The sequence below is a fragment of the Chelonus insularis genome, unplaced genomic scaffold (assembly GCF_013357705.1).
Source record: "Chelonus insularis isolate UGA/USDA-ARS -01 unplaced genomic scaffold, ASM1335770v1 contig_369_pilon, whole genome shotgun sequence".
Classification (NCBI taxonomy): domain Eukaryota; kingdom Metazoa; phylum Arthropoda; class Insecta; order Hymenoptera; family Braconidae; genus Chelonus; species Chelonus insularis.
This window is the reverse complement of record NW_023276529.1, coordinates 201,340-214,533: the sequence shown is the minus strand read 5'-3', so window position 1 is coordinate 214,533 and position 13,194 is coordinate 201,340. Positions and strand designations below refer to the sequence as shown.

Here is a 13,194-nt window from a genome sequence, read left to right as displayed (position 1 = left end):
AACTAAAATTGAATCCATTAAATATCTCAAACAAAACCAATAATCTAATTTCAAGTTAATCAATCATTTATACGACGAAAAAGATCTTTTTTTTTATTATCACTTGATTCAATAACTCTTCAATGAGTGAAATATTTATTCCATTAACACATGATTGTGTCAATTAATCAAATTATTTTATTAATAATCAATATCAAAGCTCATAACAAATATTTTTAGATAATTTTTTACCTTCAAAGATTTTTCTTACTCTAGTATTTTTAATTTTATTTCTGCCAATTTAAGCATTTGAAAACTAAATACTTAAAGTGTTCATAATGTTCAATACTTCAAATTTTTTAATACTGAAAACTTCAATTTCCTTTAGAATAATAATATAAAATTATGAATTTTACACACACATTACACACTTAAAATAGGTAAAAAGTGAACACACTTTAGATGTATTTTTCAAACACGTTTGTGAAATCGTGGATTTGTAGTGCATAGTTAAAGAAAATTTAAATAATATGGTGATTAATTTATCTAGGAAAGTCTGCTTACTACAGTCAAGAAATTGCCCCGATTATGAACTTGTGAGTACCGCTTAGGGAAACTGCGACCCTTATTTTCTCTTGTGTACCCTTTTGAAATGATTTTCTCCGAGTTAATTCACCATCTCTACATCTGCTTGTGTCTTTAAATTCTTCCGAGTATCGAAGATTTAACAGCACTCCAGACCTGACTATGAAAATCAAACTCAAGTGAAGGGATGTTATTGAAGTAAAAGAGAGAAAGATCGTTTCCATGGTGATTTTCCGTACTTTGTTTTCGGTCTACAATTACCCCGACTAGCAGACGGATAACTCTGGTTTTTATTCTTCCTTTTTTTAGCATCAGAAATAAAATGGAAAGTTGCATATTTCGAGTTTAAATATTATTTAGATGTTTATTTCTAAAATATTCTATTAAAAATACACCACTGCTTTATAATTAAATGTTTAATTTTATAATAATACACACCCTAAATGAATTTTAAAAAAATTCTTCAATTAAAAATTTATTAATTAAAAAAAAATGACTAAATATTTAGTGACTTTAAAATAATTTAAATCTTGAGATGTTAAAAAATGTATTTATTAAATAGTCAAGTGTCGAGAGAACATTTAACCGTCCAATTATCAAAAAAAAAATTGCCACGGTCTCTCGAAATTACGTCTGAAGGAAGTTAAATGGTAACCAGAAAAAAGCTTTGCCTTCTGACGCTGCTTTGTGCTAGAAAATGATTGAATCTGACGGTGCCTGTTTTCTTCTCGTCTCTTTGGATCTCTTTTTATTTTTTTCTCTTCTTCCTTTAGATCTTCCTTTACTTTATGCTCTTTGTGCTATATAGACCCCATAGAGCCTTCGTACAATAACCTCTATAGTGCGCACGCTCTAAACTCGTCAACATCGACGACTCATGACGACCGAATTGCATTTACCAGTTTGCATGGCACTTATAATCTAGACCACCCAAGTAACGGTCTACACTTTACTTTGATTCATTTGGCATTCAAATAAATTATCTAATGTTTACTAAACAATTTTTTTTCTCTTTTTTATTCTATTCCCATCTCATTTAATATTTAATCAATCAATTTAAACCCTCATTACCAGACAAAACAACGTCAAAAAAGATTTTACCATTTTAAATCAATTTAGGAAAAATGTTTTATTAATAGTATCGAATATAAAATAAATGAATTTCATCAATTTCTACTTTCATGTATTTTAATTGACTTTTTTCGTAAAAGTCATTGATGACTGACAGAGAAAAAATCACTTCCAGCCGAATAAATAGAAAAAGAAGTATCCAATAGTTGTTGCTGCGTGAAGATTAACCTTATTCCCCAACAATTTTTTCCCGATGAAGCGTAGCTAAACGTTCGGCCTGAATTCTTCAGCCTTTCCCTTCTATCTATTTATTTAATGATAAAATCCTTGAGGAAGTTAGTAAACGAATGTTTAACAACAACAATCTGTCATTAATAAACTATCGAACTATATAAAAATAACCAAGCATTAGAGCGATGGAAAAAAAATCTCAAAACATGGGAAATAATTAATTAGAACGTTTGCTAATTATTGTAGCCTACAAAGAAGAACAGGGTTAAGTAAATAGAGTTAAGTAAGTAAACGTGAACTGTTAATAGTCTATTACAACTATCAATTTGTTTTAATGATGACTATTAGATAAATTAAGCTGTGTTGATGATGTCGTGTGTTTTATTACCTATGGGACTTCCGTTTCGGGTGGAGACACTTCCGGAGGACGCATGTATCGCTCGTAAAGTCTGTGAGTAACGTAAATACGTACTATAACGTACATGTTACCTATATACAACAAGCACCGTTAGCTGTGAAGATTAAACTATCGTTCACTCTTTCATTCTCTTTCTCTTTCCTTCAAGTCCAAGTCAATGTATGTTCCCGCGTGGTCAGATAAAACGGTTTATACCGATCTCGTGTACGCGTAAACGGGTTTGCACCATTGCGTGTAGTGTTTCATTACTAGATCTCCCCACCGGAAGTATACGCCCTGGAACCGTGACCGAATTTTTCATGACTTTCCTAATTCCACAGCATTTCTTTCACTATTTCTCACCCTAAAAATTCTCTTCGTGATAAACATTAATTAATCTTCTTTTTTTTATTGCATTCGTGTTTTATATTGTTATGTAGTAATAAAACTTTTCCAAGAACTTTGTTTATTTAATTCTTTCTTGTTTATGTAGTTGATGTAATTAAAAGTTCATTAGAAAATTTTTAATCTAGAGAATAATTATGAATATTAAATTTTTCGTTATGCATTGTGAGTAATTGGACCTATGAAGAGTTAAAGTTTAACTTCTTAATATTATGTAGAATAACTGGTTGTATGTAAATATTGCCTCTAGGTACCGTACGAACCTTAAGTTATTGATAGATGTGGGTTTTCTATAGAATTTTTTTAATGTGAAGGATTGGAATGTAAATATAAAGTTCAATGTAGTTATATTCAAAACTAAGTCTATCTTTTGTTTAACTTTAAAAATTTATTATTTTTAGGTTTAGAATAATTTTATTAATAAATCATTGATAAATAAGATTATATAATGAAAGCTAAACCTAAAAAAATGTCCAGTGACAGGAACTACTTTGCATCACTGAAGTGTTGTAACAGAGATAAAACATTTCAGTAAACTGGTAATACGAGTGTTCGCCACAATTACTAGTATTTCTTTTAAGATATATCATTGATTACTCATTCATAAAATCGTTATTAAAAAATCTAACAAGTAAGTTGCATGATTGCTGTATGTTGATACTAAGATAGTACTTCTATACACAATCTACATGAAAGTTGAAGAAAGGCAATAGGAATGAGAATAATGATTTAATAGTACGTTACGTCTATTGCTTTTATAGATTACAAATGTTGTTGGAGAAGCTAATAAAGCAAGAAGAAAATACCAACCAGAAATATTCATTAAAACGGGATTACTCTGTTCTAGAATTTGAAGAAAACTATTTGCTTAGTTTGTAATTTCTTCTTATCTGTAAAATCTAAAAGTCCCTATATTACACGGATTATTTTGGATCTAATCGTATTATTTATAGATGACGTATTTTTAAGTTAAGCTATGAAGATCATAACCGTTGAGCTGGAATAAAGGTCATCAGGGTAATATTAGTGGTAAGAGAAAAAAAATGACTTCAATATGATGCCAGAGTAGTAACTAACCCCTCACTTATGTAAATCGATCATAATTTGACTTATCTCTCACCTTTCAACACATAGACTTCAACGGATACATGAGTCAACATCACGAAATAAATATGCACGACTGAATGTTGACTTGTGTTTGTATTTGTTCATGATGTTATGTATCTTTACGACATGCATTGCACGTAGCTTGACGATGCAACTGAATATCCTGTCTTACTTGATATTAGAGAGGTAAGGTTTTCAATGAATCACTGATAAAAAAATCGTTTTCCTGTATATTTATCAGCATTCCTCTGCACAAGAATTTTAAAGAGTGGAAAAGGCTATGAAAATTTTACAAGTGCTTTTCACGAGAGATAGAAAAAAATTATTCATGCTAAATGTGAGGTCTAAAGTTCTGTTGGGATGCAGTAGAAAATCCATGAAGATAAAAAACAAGATAGCATGAAAGATTAAAGATATCATTAGTTGATTATCTTTCAGATTCATAGAGATAAATAAATAATGCTTGTTTAACCAACTAGAAGGATAATGTTTGTTAAAATATTAATTAACTTATCATTAGGAAATTATTGTAATGGGATTTGAAATTCGTAATTTGTTTACTAAAAATAGGAAAAAAAAAAATTTTAATTAGAAATTTCAATTAATGAAAAGTTTGTCGTCAACGCCCAAGCCCATTTTTTGATTAATAATCAATCATTTCTAGTATGAAATTGTCATCAAATTAACACAAATTAATGTGTGAAAAAAGTGAAGTTTGAATGAATAGTTATGAGTTAAATGATGATTGTAATCAATAAAGATATAAAAAAGTCCAAATTTGGTCATACGAACTCTGTTTTACGAGCCCACACGTTCTTTTATATGCACGATATAATTTTGTTCAACCTACACATTATGATGATGAAGAGAGTAGAGATAGAAACGATGAGTAACGTTGGAAACGATGAGAAAATGAGAGACACGCATCTTTGCTTTTATCCTTCTTCCCTCTCATGTATTCTACGTAGTACTGTACTGTTCTAAACTCAGAACTACCGCCAACTCAACACTTCCAGGTACAGTTAGAATCTAAAGAGGACTACATTTGAGCGTAACAAGATTACTTACAATTACTTTAGACATTATTTTGCTACCCTATTCTCAAGTCCCAGATGAGAATACTTATGTTACGGTGCTGCATCAACAATTATCAAAATAATTGTTAACTCAATAGCTACATCAATAGAAATAATACTCCAAAACTATTTATACCGAGAAATTGTTGAGCAAAATTATTTTATTAAGTTTATATCTTTCCAGCATCTCTGAATACTTCCAAATTTAGCTAAAAATCATTCTTGTATGAGAAAAAGAATTTTTTTTGCCATAGATGAGAATATTTTTAAAAATATTTCATGTTTGTTGGTTTCGAAAAATTGGAATTCTTTGTATTGATGATGCAATAATAGATAATTTTACAAGAGTAAAATGAATAGATTCATGTTTACTTTGCCAATATATTGCTATGTTCTCAAGAAGAAACTGCAGTCGAAATCTTCTGGCAATGGGGGATCGACTCATGTTCTATTTCTGTCTGCAGTCGACAGGGTAAACATTCAATCTCTACCATAAGACTGAAGAGCACGATCCTGTCGTAGACATGAGGCGGTCAAGGTTTGTCTTATTCAAGAAGTATCATTTAGATCAGAAAATTAATTGATTTTGTATGTTTTTTTTTCTCAATACGTGACCTCCTTATTCTATTTTTATCATTTCAGACGTAATTGAGGATACATTCTTCTCATTTTTATGATAAATTTATATAAATCGATAAAATATTTTTTTTATATGGTGTAATATAAAAAAAAAATATTATTAATGATAGTTCATGCTCTAGACTAATGTGTTCAATAATTGTCAAGGGAATTACGAAAAAGATGAATGAACGTATTAGACGGATTTGAAGCGGTAAATCCGTTAATCGCGGAATGCTGGTTGAAACCGCATCAGTAGCTGATGGGATTCACATTCAGACCGGAAGTAGACTACAATCATAAATCGAACTTGCCACACGTAATCGGTACTCTGCGGTAATGAGGTTGCTAAGCAGAGACAAGTAAGAATGAATGGAAATAAAACATTGTTAAATAAATTACAGTAAAACAACTAGATACGTAGATGTGTCATGGTAGAAAAATAAAAGAGGAAAAGCTAGAAGCAAGGACATGCAACAATGTTGAAAGTTTCTGGTGAATTGCCATGAGCGCGTGGATTTCGTTTCCGTTTGATAATAGTTTAACAATACAGAGGAATGTCACACGCTGTATCTTCCGGTTAGTAGGTTACGTATGAGAATTACCTTGTTTTTCTGCATACGCTTTCAAGATCTTTCCACAGTAAACAACAATATTTTTTTTAAATAGTAAAATATGGGATTTTTTAACAATCTGAAATGTATTGCAACTGGACGAGTGAGGCTTTCAACTGAATTTGTTAAGGATAAGCTAGACCATATTCGACTCCTTTGCTGTAAATGCAAATTAGGAATCACTAAAATCCCTAAATCCCTCAAACACTCGTTGTTTGAAAAGCTGGAATTTTTATCATCCAAAGCATAGTGTGCGTGATAATTCACTTCACTTCTTCTTTATACTCTACTCTAAATTGTTTATTTATTTATTTTGCTTCTTTTTCTTCACGACTGTTACTACTTTACTACATTCTTCTTTCACTACTATCCCATTATTACAATTCTGTACTTTACTACTGCTGCTGGGTTACTATTAATATTACTCTGTACTGAATCTTCTTATTGCTATTTATTATTTTTTTCTTTGTTATTACTTAATAATACATAACACACAAAATATTTTGTAATGTGAAGTTAATTAATGTTGTCAATCTAATTTTAAATTCATTTTGATTAAGGAAATTAAATAAGTGATCGACTGATACAGATGATTAGTAAATTAGGATCAAGTTCGTGTTGTGGTCGGCATTAGGATCAAGCGCATGTTGTGGTCAATATTGGGATTAAGTTCATGTTGTAGTCAAAATTAGGGGAGGGTAAATCTTTTTGACAATTTATTCCAAAGATGTTTATAATACAATAAATCTTAGTCAATTAATTATTATAACCCAGTACTGTCTCTTCATGATAATAACATCAATTAAATAAAAATATAAAAAAAATATTGTAGAGAATATATATGATGAACAAGTTATTTTATTACTTAACTTTAGCACAAATAAAAAGCAATAGAAAAAAAAGTTTTTGATAAGTTAAGTATTTTCGTGTGACATAGTTCATTATCGATTCCCGTAAAAATTTTTACTGTGTGATTTATATAGTTTGTTAAATGACTTATTCTCCTCCATACGTATTTTCTAAGAACCATTAAATTTTTTACTAAGGTCGATTCTATAAAAATTTAAATTGGCACTCCTCCAAAGCTCATTTTTCACTACTGAACACAAAAAAAAAAAATTCCGTAGCAATTTGTTTTCACTTTCCACACACCTGATCACCTAAATAACATGGATAGTAATAAAAAAATTTTCATTAATCGCATGTTCAAACAAACCAGAGTTAATTGAGATACTATTTGTAAACAGAGATGTTTTAGAATCGAAATATCCTCCGGGTCTATTATGTTATCACACTGAGCAAATATTTTATCCAGTATTATGGAAATCAGAGTTTTCAAAATAATTGTTTAAGTTGTACTTTAACAAATTCCAAATATTTGATAAAGAAAAAAAAAGTCACATAAAAAAGAAACATAGGAACATTTTTATTTGCTTATTGACATACTTCCCAACAATTTCATGATGATTTACTAGAAAAAACTTTAAAGCATTAAAATAATATAAAATGCATTTCAAATAAGACCCTGAAGCAAACAGTAAAATCCACGCGATTGTAACATTTTTTCTCTCATAAACAGATTCTATTTCCCATGCTTGTTATTTATTGCGACACACGTCATTCTTTTTCTTCCTCAGCTTATCAATAAAATTATTTTAGTATGATAAAGATAAACTTCAATTATTGATTCATTAATCTCAAACGTATTTACATCAGATTTAAAGCAGATAATAACGAATAAAATTATTTGTTATCCATGATTATAATATTTAATTGGCATATAAATTTTTTTCTCATCCATCATTGTTTGAAAGAAGAGTTTCTTTGGCTAACTATATTATTTTAAAAATAATCCAATCACTAAGTTATTGGATCTCCAAAGTGCATAGCACAAAACTTCACTGTAATTTTCTCGTGAGTTTATTTTATACTCAACCGAATAACGGACTTTAGAAGAAAGCCAAGGATTATAGAATAGAGACTGTTCAATCCAAATATAAAAGATGAAAATTAGCTGGTACTTATTTTAAATTAATTTATTTTTTTATTACCTGAATAAATATGACAGTAAAATAACTCCTGAACTTCTCCAATTGATGAATGAAAAAAATTTTAAATTAATATATTTTTTGCGTCTGATAGTCAACGGTTAATTAATCTCGTTCTAATTTTTTGCTTTAATTTTTAAAGTTAGATTTTAGATGATCATGCAATATTATGATATTAATCGACTTACAAATAGGTGAAAAGTCAACATATAAACCATGTAGCTTGTATTGATGTGTCGTAAGAATCAATCAGTTTTATTGGAACACGATAGATAAATTTTTTTTTCAATTAATGAAGGTAAAAACACTGCAGAAATGCATTCACTTGTAACAAAAAATTACTCGGCAGAAGTTTCTCTAATTTTTTGTAACATCAGGACGAAAGATTATCTTGTCCAATAAGAAGTGAATTATTAATTGTTTTTATTAAATGTGTTTAAGTACCAATGAACTAAATCTCATTAATGAAGAAAAAAAGGATTGCAGATGATTAAATTATCATTAAGAATTTTCATTATATAAAATGTTAAACATGTGCTTAAAAATGAATTAAAAGCATTATTGTTAATTTAATAAGTGTAAATGAGGCAAGTATAATGTCTGAAGTACCCCTATGAGAGCATTTAACTCGTGGGTATAATTAGCTCAGAATTATTAAGTACAATTGAGTGGTGGGCAGTAGAGACTTTATTATAATCTAGCGATCAAATGAAAGAGAATCCTTTCTTTGGATGTTTGTAATGAAAAAAAATCCATTATAAAGAATTAAATATTCATAATTATTGTCACAAGTTTTGTCCTTTGTCGAGAGTAATGACCTTAAGCCATAAGCGAAAGTATGACAACACGTTTTAATATACAGATGTTGTTGTATACACTAGACTCCAGTAAGTCGAAGTAAAATAAACTCCGAAGAAACAATATAACTCTAAGTTCTTGCACATCATCCACTACCGTGCGCCAATAAAAAATATCTCAAGCAAAAAAATTGTTGGATTATGTTTGATATTTGTTTTCGAGTTGAAATTCAAATCAGAAGACTTGATTGAAGAGAACAAATGTATCTATAGAAATGACAACTGAAAAATTTATCCAGTGACTTTTGTTTTGTGTAGATTTATGGAGTTGACAACAAAACAAAAATAGCTTGAGGTCAATTTTTATGATGCTAATTTTATATCTAATCACCAAATAATGAAGTTAGAATCATGATGAAGATTACTATATTCATCATTTTCATTGAATATAAATCATCAATACTATTAGGCTGATGTTTTTCATTATATAAATGTAATTACAATTTGTTTCGATTAAATAGTGAGTAAGTATGATGGTTTATTTATGTACATTAGAAAGTCTTATAATATTCTAGAGTACTGAAAACCTTTTGGTCTTTACTCTATAAATCTCAATGGTAGGTCTAGTGGCTTGAACTTCTTTTCGAGTCTATGTGTGTTCGTTACTCCTATTCACGATCGTTGAGGCTAGCCTGTTGGGGTGGTAGCTGAGAATGTCGATACATCTCGTGCTGAATAGTGCTATTTCTTCTCTGATAGTGCTCATTTCAAGGTCCTTGTGAATATTTTCATTTGTAACGAACCAAGGCGCATTTACTAAGACTTCAAGAGCTTTGGATTAAAATCGTTGTATTATTTGGATTGAGCTGATGCATGCAGAGTCCAAAAGCTGGGTGCCATACTTGCATATTGGCTTGATGATAACTTTGTAAATCAGAAGTTTGTTTTCTAATGACTGCTTTCAGTGCCTGCCTATCAACCAGTGTTTTTTAGGGATGACTCAATACTTTGGAATTATTATTATTTTTCTATAATTATTTGTAATTTTTTCTACGTAGTAAAATTAAGACGATAATTTGTAGACATTTCAGAAAGTCAGAACGTTAACAGACAAATGATTCATTGTGCAAAAGATTTGAGTGTAATATGTACGTGAATTTTGAAATGATAAACAAGCTATATAATTTAGCATTTCAATTGTAATAATTGTAATTGTATTTGATTTTTTATTTAGTTTGAACACTATAAAAGAAGGAAAGATAAAGGAAGTATTTTCATTAAATTTTAAGTAATTTATATAATTACGTTAACGATGAGATTTGAAAAATGATAATACAGAGTGTCAAGCTTTAAAAACACATTTTGTCATTATCCTAACAGTTTCTAGTTTTTATATCGTTGAGATCCAAGAACAAAGTGTAAGCAAGTGGAAACAAGTAGTTTAACAGAGAAAGAAGATGCTTTGATCTAGTTTTATTTAGTTAGTTTCAAAATGACAGAAACACTTGTTCCTCTAAGCTAAAAAGCTAAATGGCAAATGAAGAAAGTCAATTATAAGATGAAAAAAAAATTTTTTTTCCATTATCAATGGGTGTTAAATTGAAAAGAATAAATACTATGCTTGTGCTTCAAAATAACTAAAGTAAACAAAGCAATTAAAGTGGAGAACGTGTAATTAAAAACTCCTCAGAATACTCAGTAAATGAAAAATATAAAAAATAAAAATATAATTTTATAATGGAGTTGTTAAACAAATTTAAAAATTTGATACTATTTAAAAAAAATATTTTTCTATTAAAATAATAATTTACATATTAATCAGGAAAACTTTTTAATTATATTTTTTGGAGCATGACCCAAATATGATGAATCAATAAATTACTTTGTGTGTAAGAGAGTTGTTAATTATATAATTAAGCTAACAGGTATTCATTTTAAAAGAAGATTTAAAATGTAGCTTTTTATATATCATATGGATGAACAAGAAAAAAAAATTTCAAAATTATTTTTGATAGTAAAATAAAAATTTAATTAATTAAAGCGATAAAATAAATTTCATGATTAGCATCCATTCCATTTCTAAAATAACCTGTTTCGAGTGAAATAAAATTATTAATATCAAGCATCAAAAAGGAATATTTGATGAGAGAAAATATTAAATGTATAAATAGAAAAAATAAAATATTTTGTACTCATCAGAAGTACAACAGGAATTCGTTTTGTTCAATGAATTTATCATTATCATTATCTCAAGCTATATTTTAGTTTGCCAAAAATACAAACTTCACCTAAAAGTTGGCGTATTTACAATTGTACGGAATGATAAAAAAATAAATAATGAGAGTAAAGAGACAAGCATTTTATAGTTTAGTAGAATGCCAAAATTTTTTGGCTGGCCGAATTTTTTAGTAAAATCAATCTCATGAATCATTCATTATGTACCTCTGTATCGTCGTATTTGGATGATTTGACACACCTGCATCCGTGAAAAGAGCTTCACTACGTCACATACGCACAACAGTATGCCTCGTGCGTCTGGCGGGGGACGAAACGAGGGTGCATGGAAAATTACGAACAGACGGCGAAGCTGGTTACGATCGATACATGCTTTGCCTGTGTACCTTTTAGACTATGTGCGATTCGCAGGTGCATAAATTCGTCAGAAGAAACTTTTTGGAATTAAATAAACTACAAAAATATTTCTTATTTTTATAACCAACATTTAATTTGAATTCTACTGAATTGCTATTTTTATAAATAATATACAATTGTGTAATCACATAAAATTATTTATAACAATATGTTGTTGATATGATAACTTAAATGACAACTAAGTAGTAGTTGAATTATTATTATATTTAGAGAATTGTTTCATTGATGAGCCTAAAAATTTGTTCAAAGCGATTGGGAAAAGCTGTTTATAAAAAAGTCGATGATGACTCTACGCGACTTGAAATTAAAATAGGCGAGAGGATAGACGTCGTATTGGCGCCATCTAATGTATTTCCCCATCCCCTTGTCTATCATTACATTATTAGATGCAAATATTTTAGTATCGACATACCAACGATGATTTAATAATTTTAAAATACATTACACATGAGTCATTTCACTAAGAAGATTCTCTATAATTAATTCTCACGCCTTAACAAAGAAAATGCTACAAGATGAATGACGTAAACTTCCATTTTTTTCTTCACTACACTACGATACTTAATTGTGCAATGAAATCGGAAAAGAGTGATTATGTTATCAATAAAAAAAACTACACAACAATAAATAAAATTCAATAAAGTCACGTTGAACTTCAAAGTTAGATAAATTTTAAATTGTTATTTAAACAAATGTGAAGATTAGAATTATTGCATCAATAATTTATGTAAGAAAGGAATTTTTCTATTTACTAAATAAGGAAATGTCGTGTAAAGAAGAATAATGAGTTTAATCCCCAAATGTTTCAGATTAATACACCGATATAACAGGTAGAGAAAAAAAGAAAGAAGAAATGAAAAGAAGAGAGTAAATGAATACGATTTAGAGGGAATACCGTAGAGAGAATCTATCACTAACTTATAGACATCAAATCACGGGTTAGCTCTTCTCAAATACTCTACACCAGTTCACCATTGCTGTTGATGCTGTCCAGACTGGCGGCTCCTGACTCAATGAATGATTTCCGCCAGCACTGTTGCCATTTATCTGGCCCCTTTCCCAGCCGTGCTATCTCTCGCGTGGTCAGCAATTTTTTCGGCAAATAGTTAGAAGAAATCGCCAGAAGACGCAAAAAAAAGGAAACAAGAAGAAAAATGCTTCAACTGTTAATAGAGCTCAATTTTGTGGAAAAAATTATTTGTAAACGAATGGTTAAGTTGAATAATGGCTTAAAAAATTTTATGTTTACAATGAACTCATTAAAAATGATTAAGTCATGAATTATTTCTATAAAAATGACTAATGATGACGAATATTCCCATTGGAGATATACAAATGTATTAATGATTGTAAAAATATGAAAATTTTTTTTAATTTAATATTTAAAATTCCAAGTTAATGATATAAAAGCAAAATACATGAGATAATAAGCTGTAAAAATTATTAATTACATGTAATTCAAATTGATAATTGCTATTTGTTCATTTCTCAGTGAAAAAAACTGAAAGATTATTTTTAACCAACGTTGTAAAGTAACGACTAACAAATAACGTCTTTATTTTCTTTAATATCGTGGGCACTTGACGATAATTGATCCTCATGGTTTTATGGCAA

General features: G+C 29.1%; 1 protein-coding gene across 10 annotated transcripts in view; it reads right to left on the bottom strand.

Moving 5' to 3' along the window:
• LOC118067151 (phosphatase and actin regulator 2) overlaps nucleotides 1-13,194 on the bottom strand; it is an 83,037-nt gene that overhangs the window by 49,062 nt on the left and 20,781 nt on the right. The window lies entirely within an intron of this gene.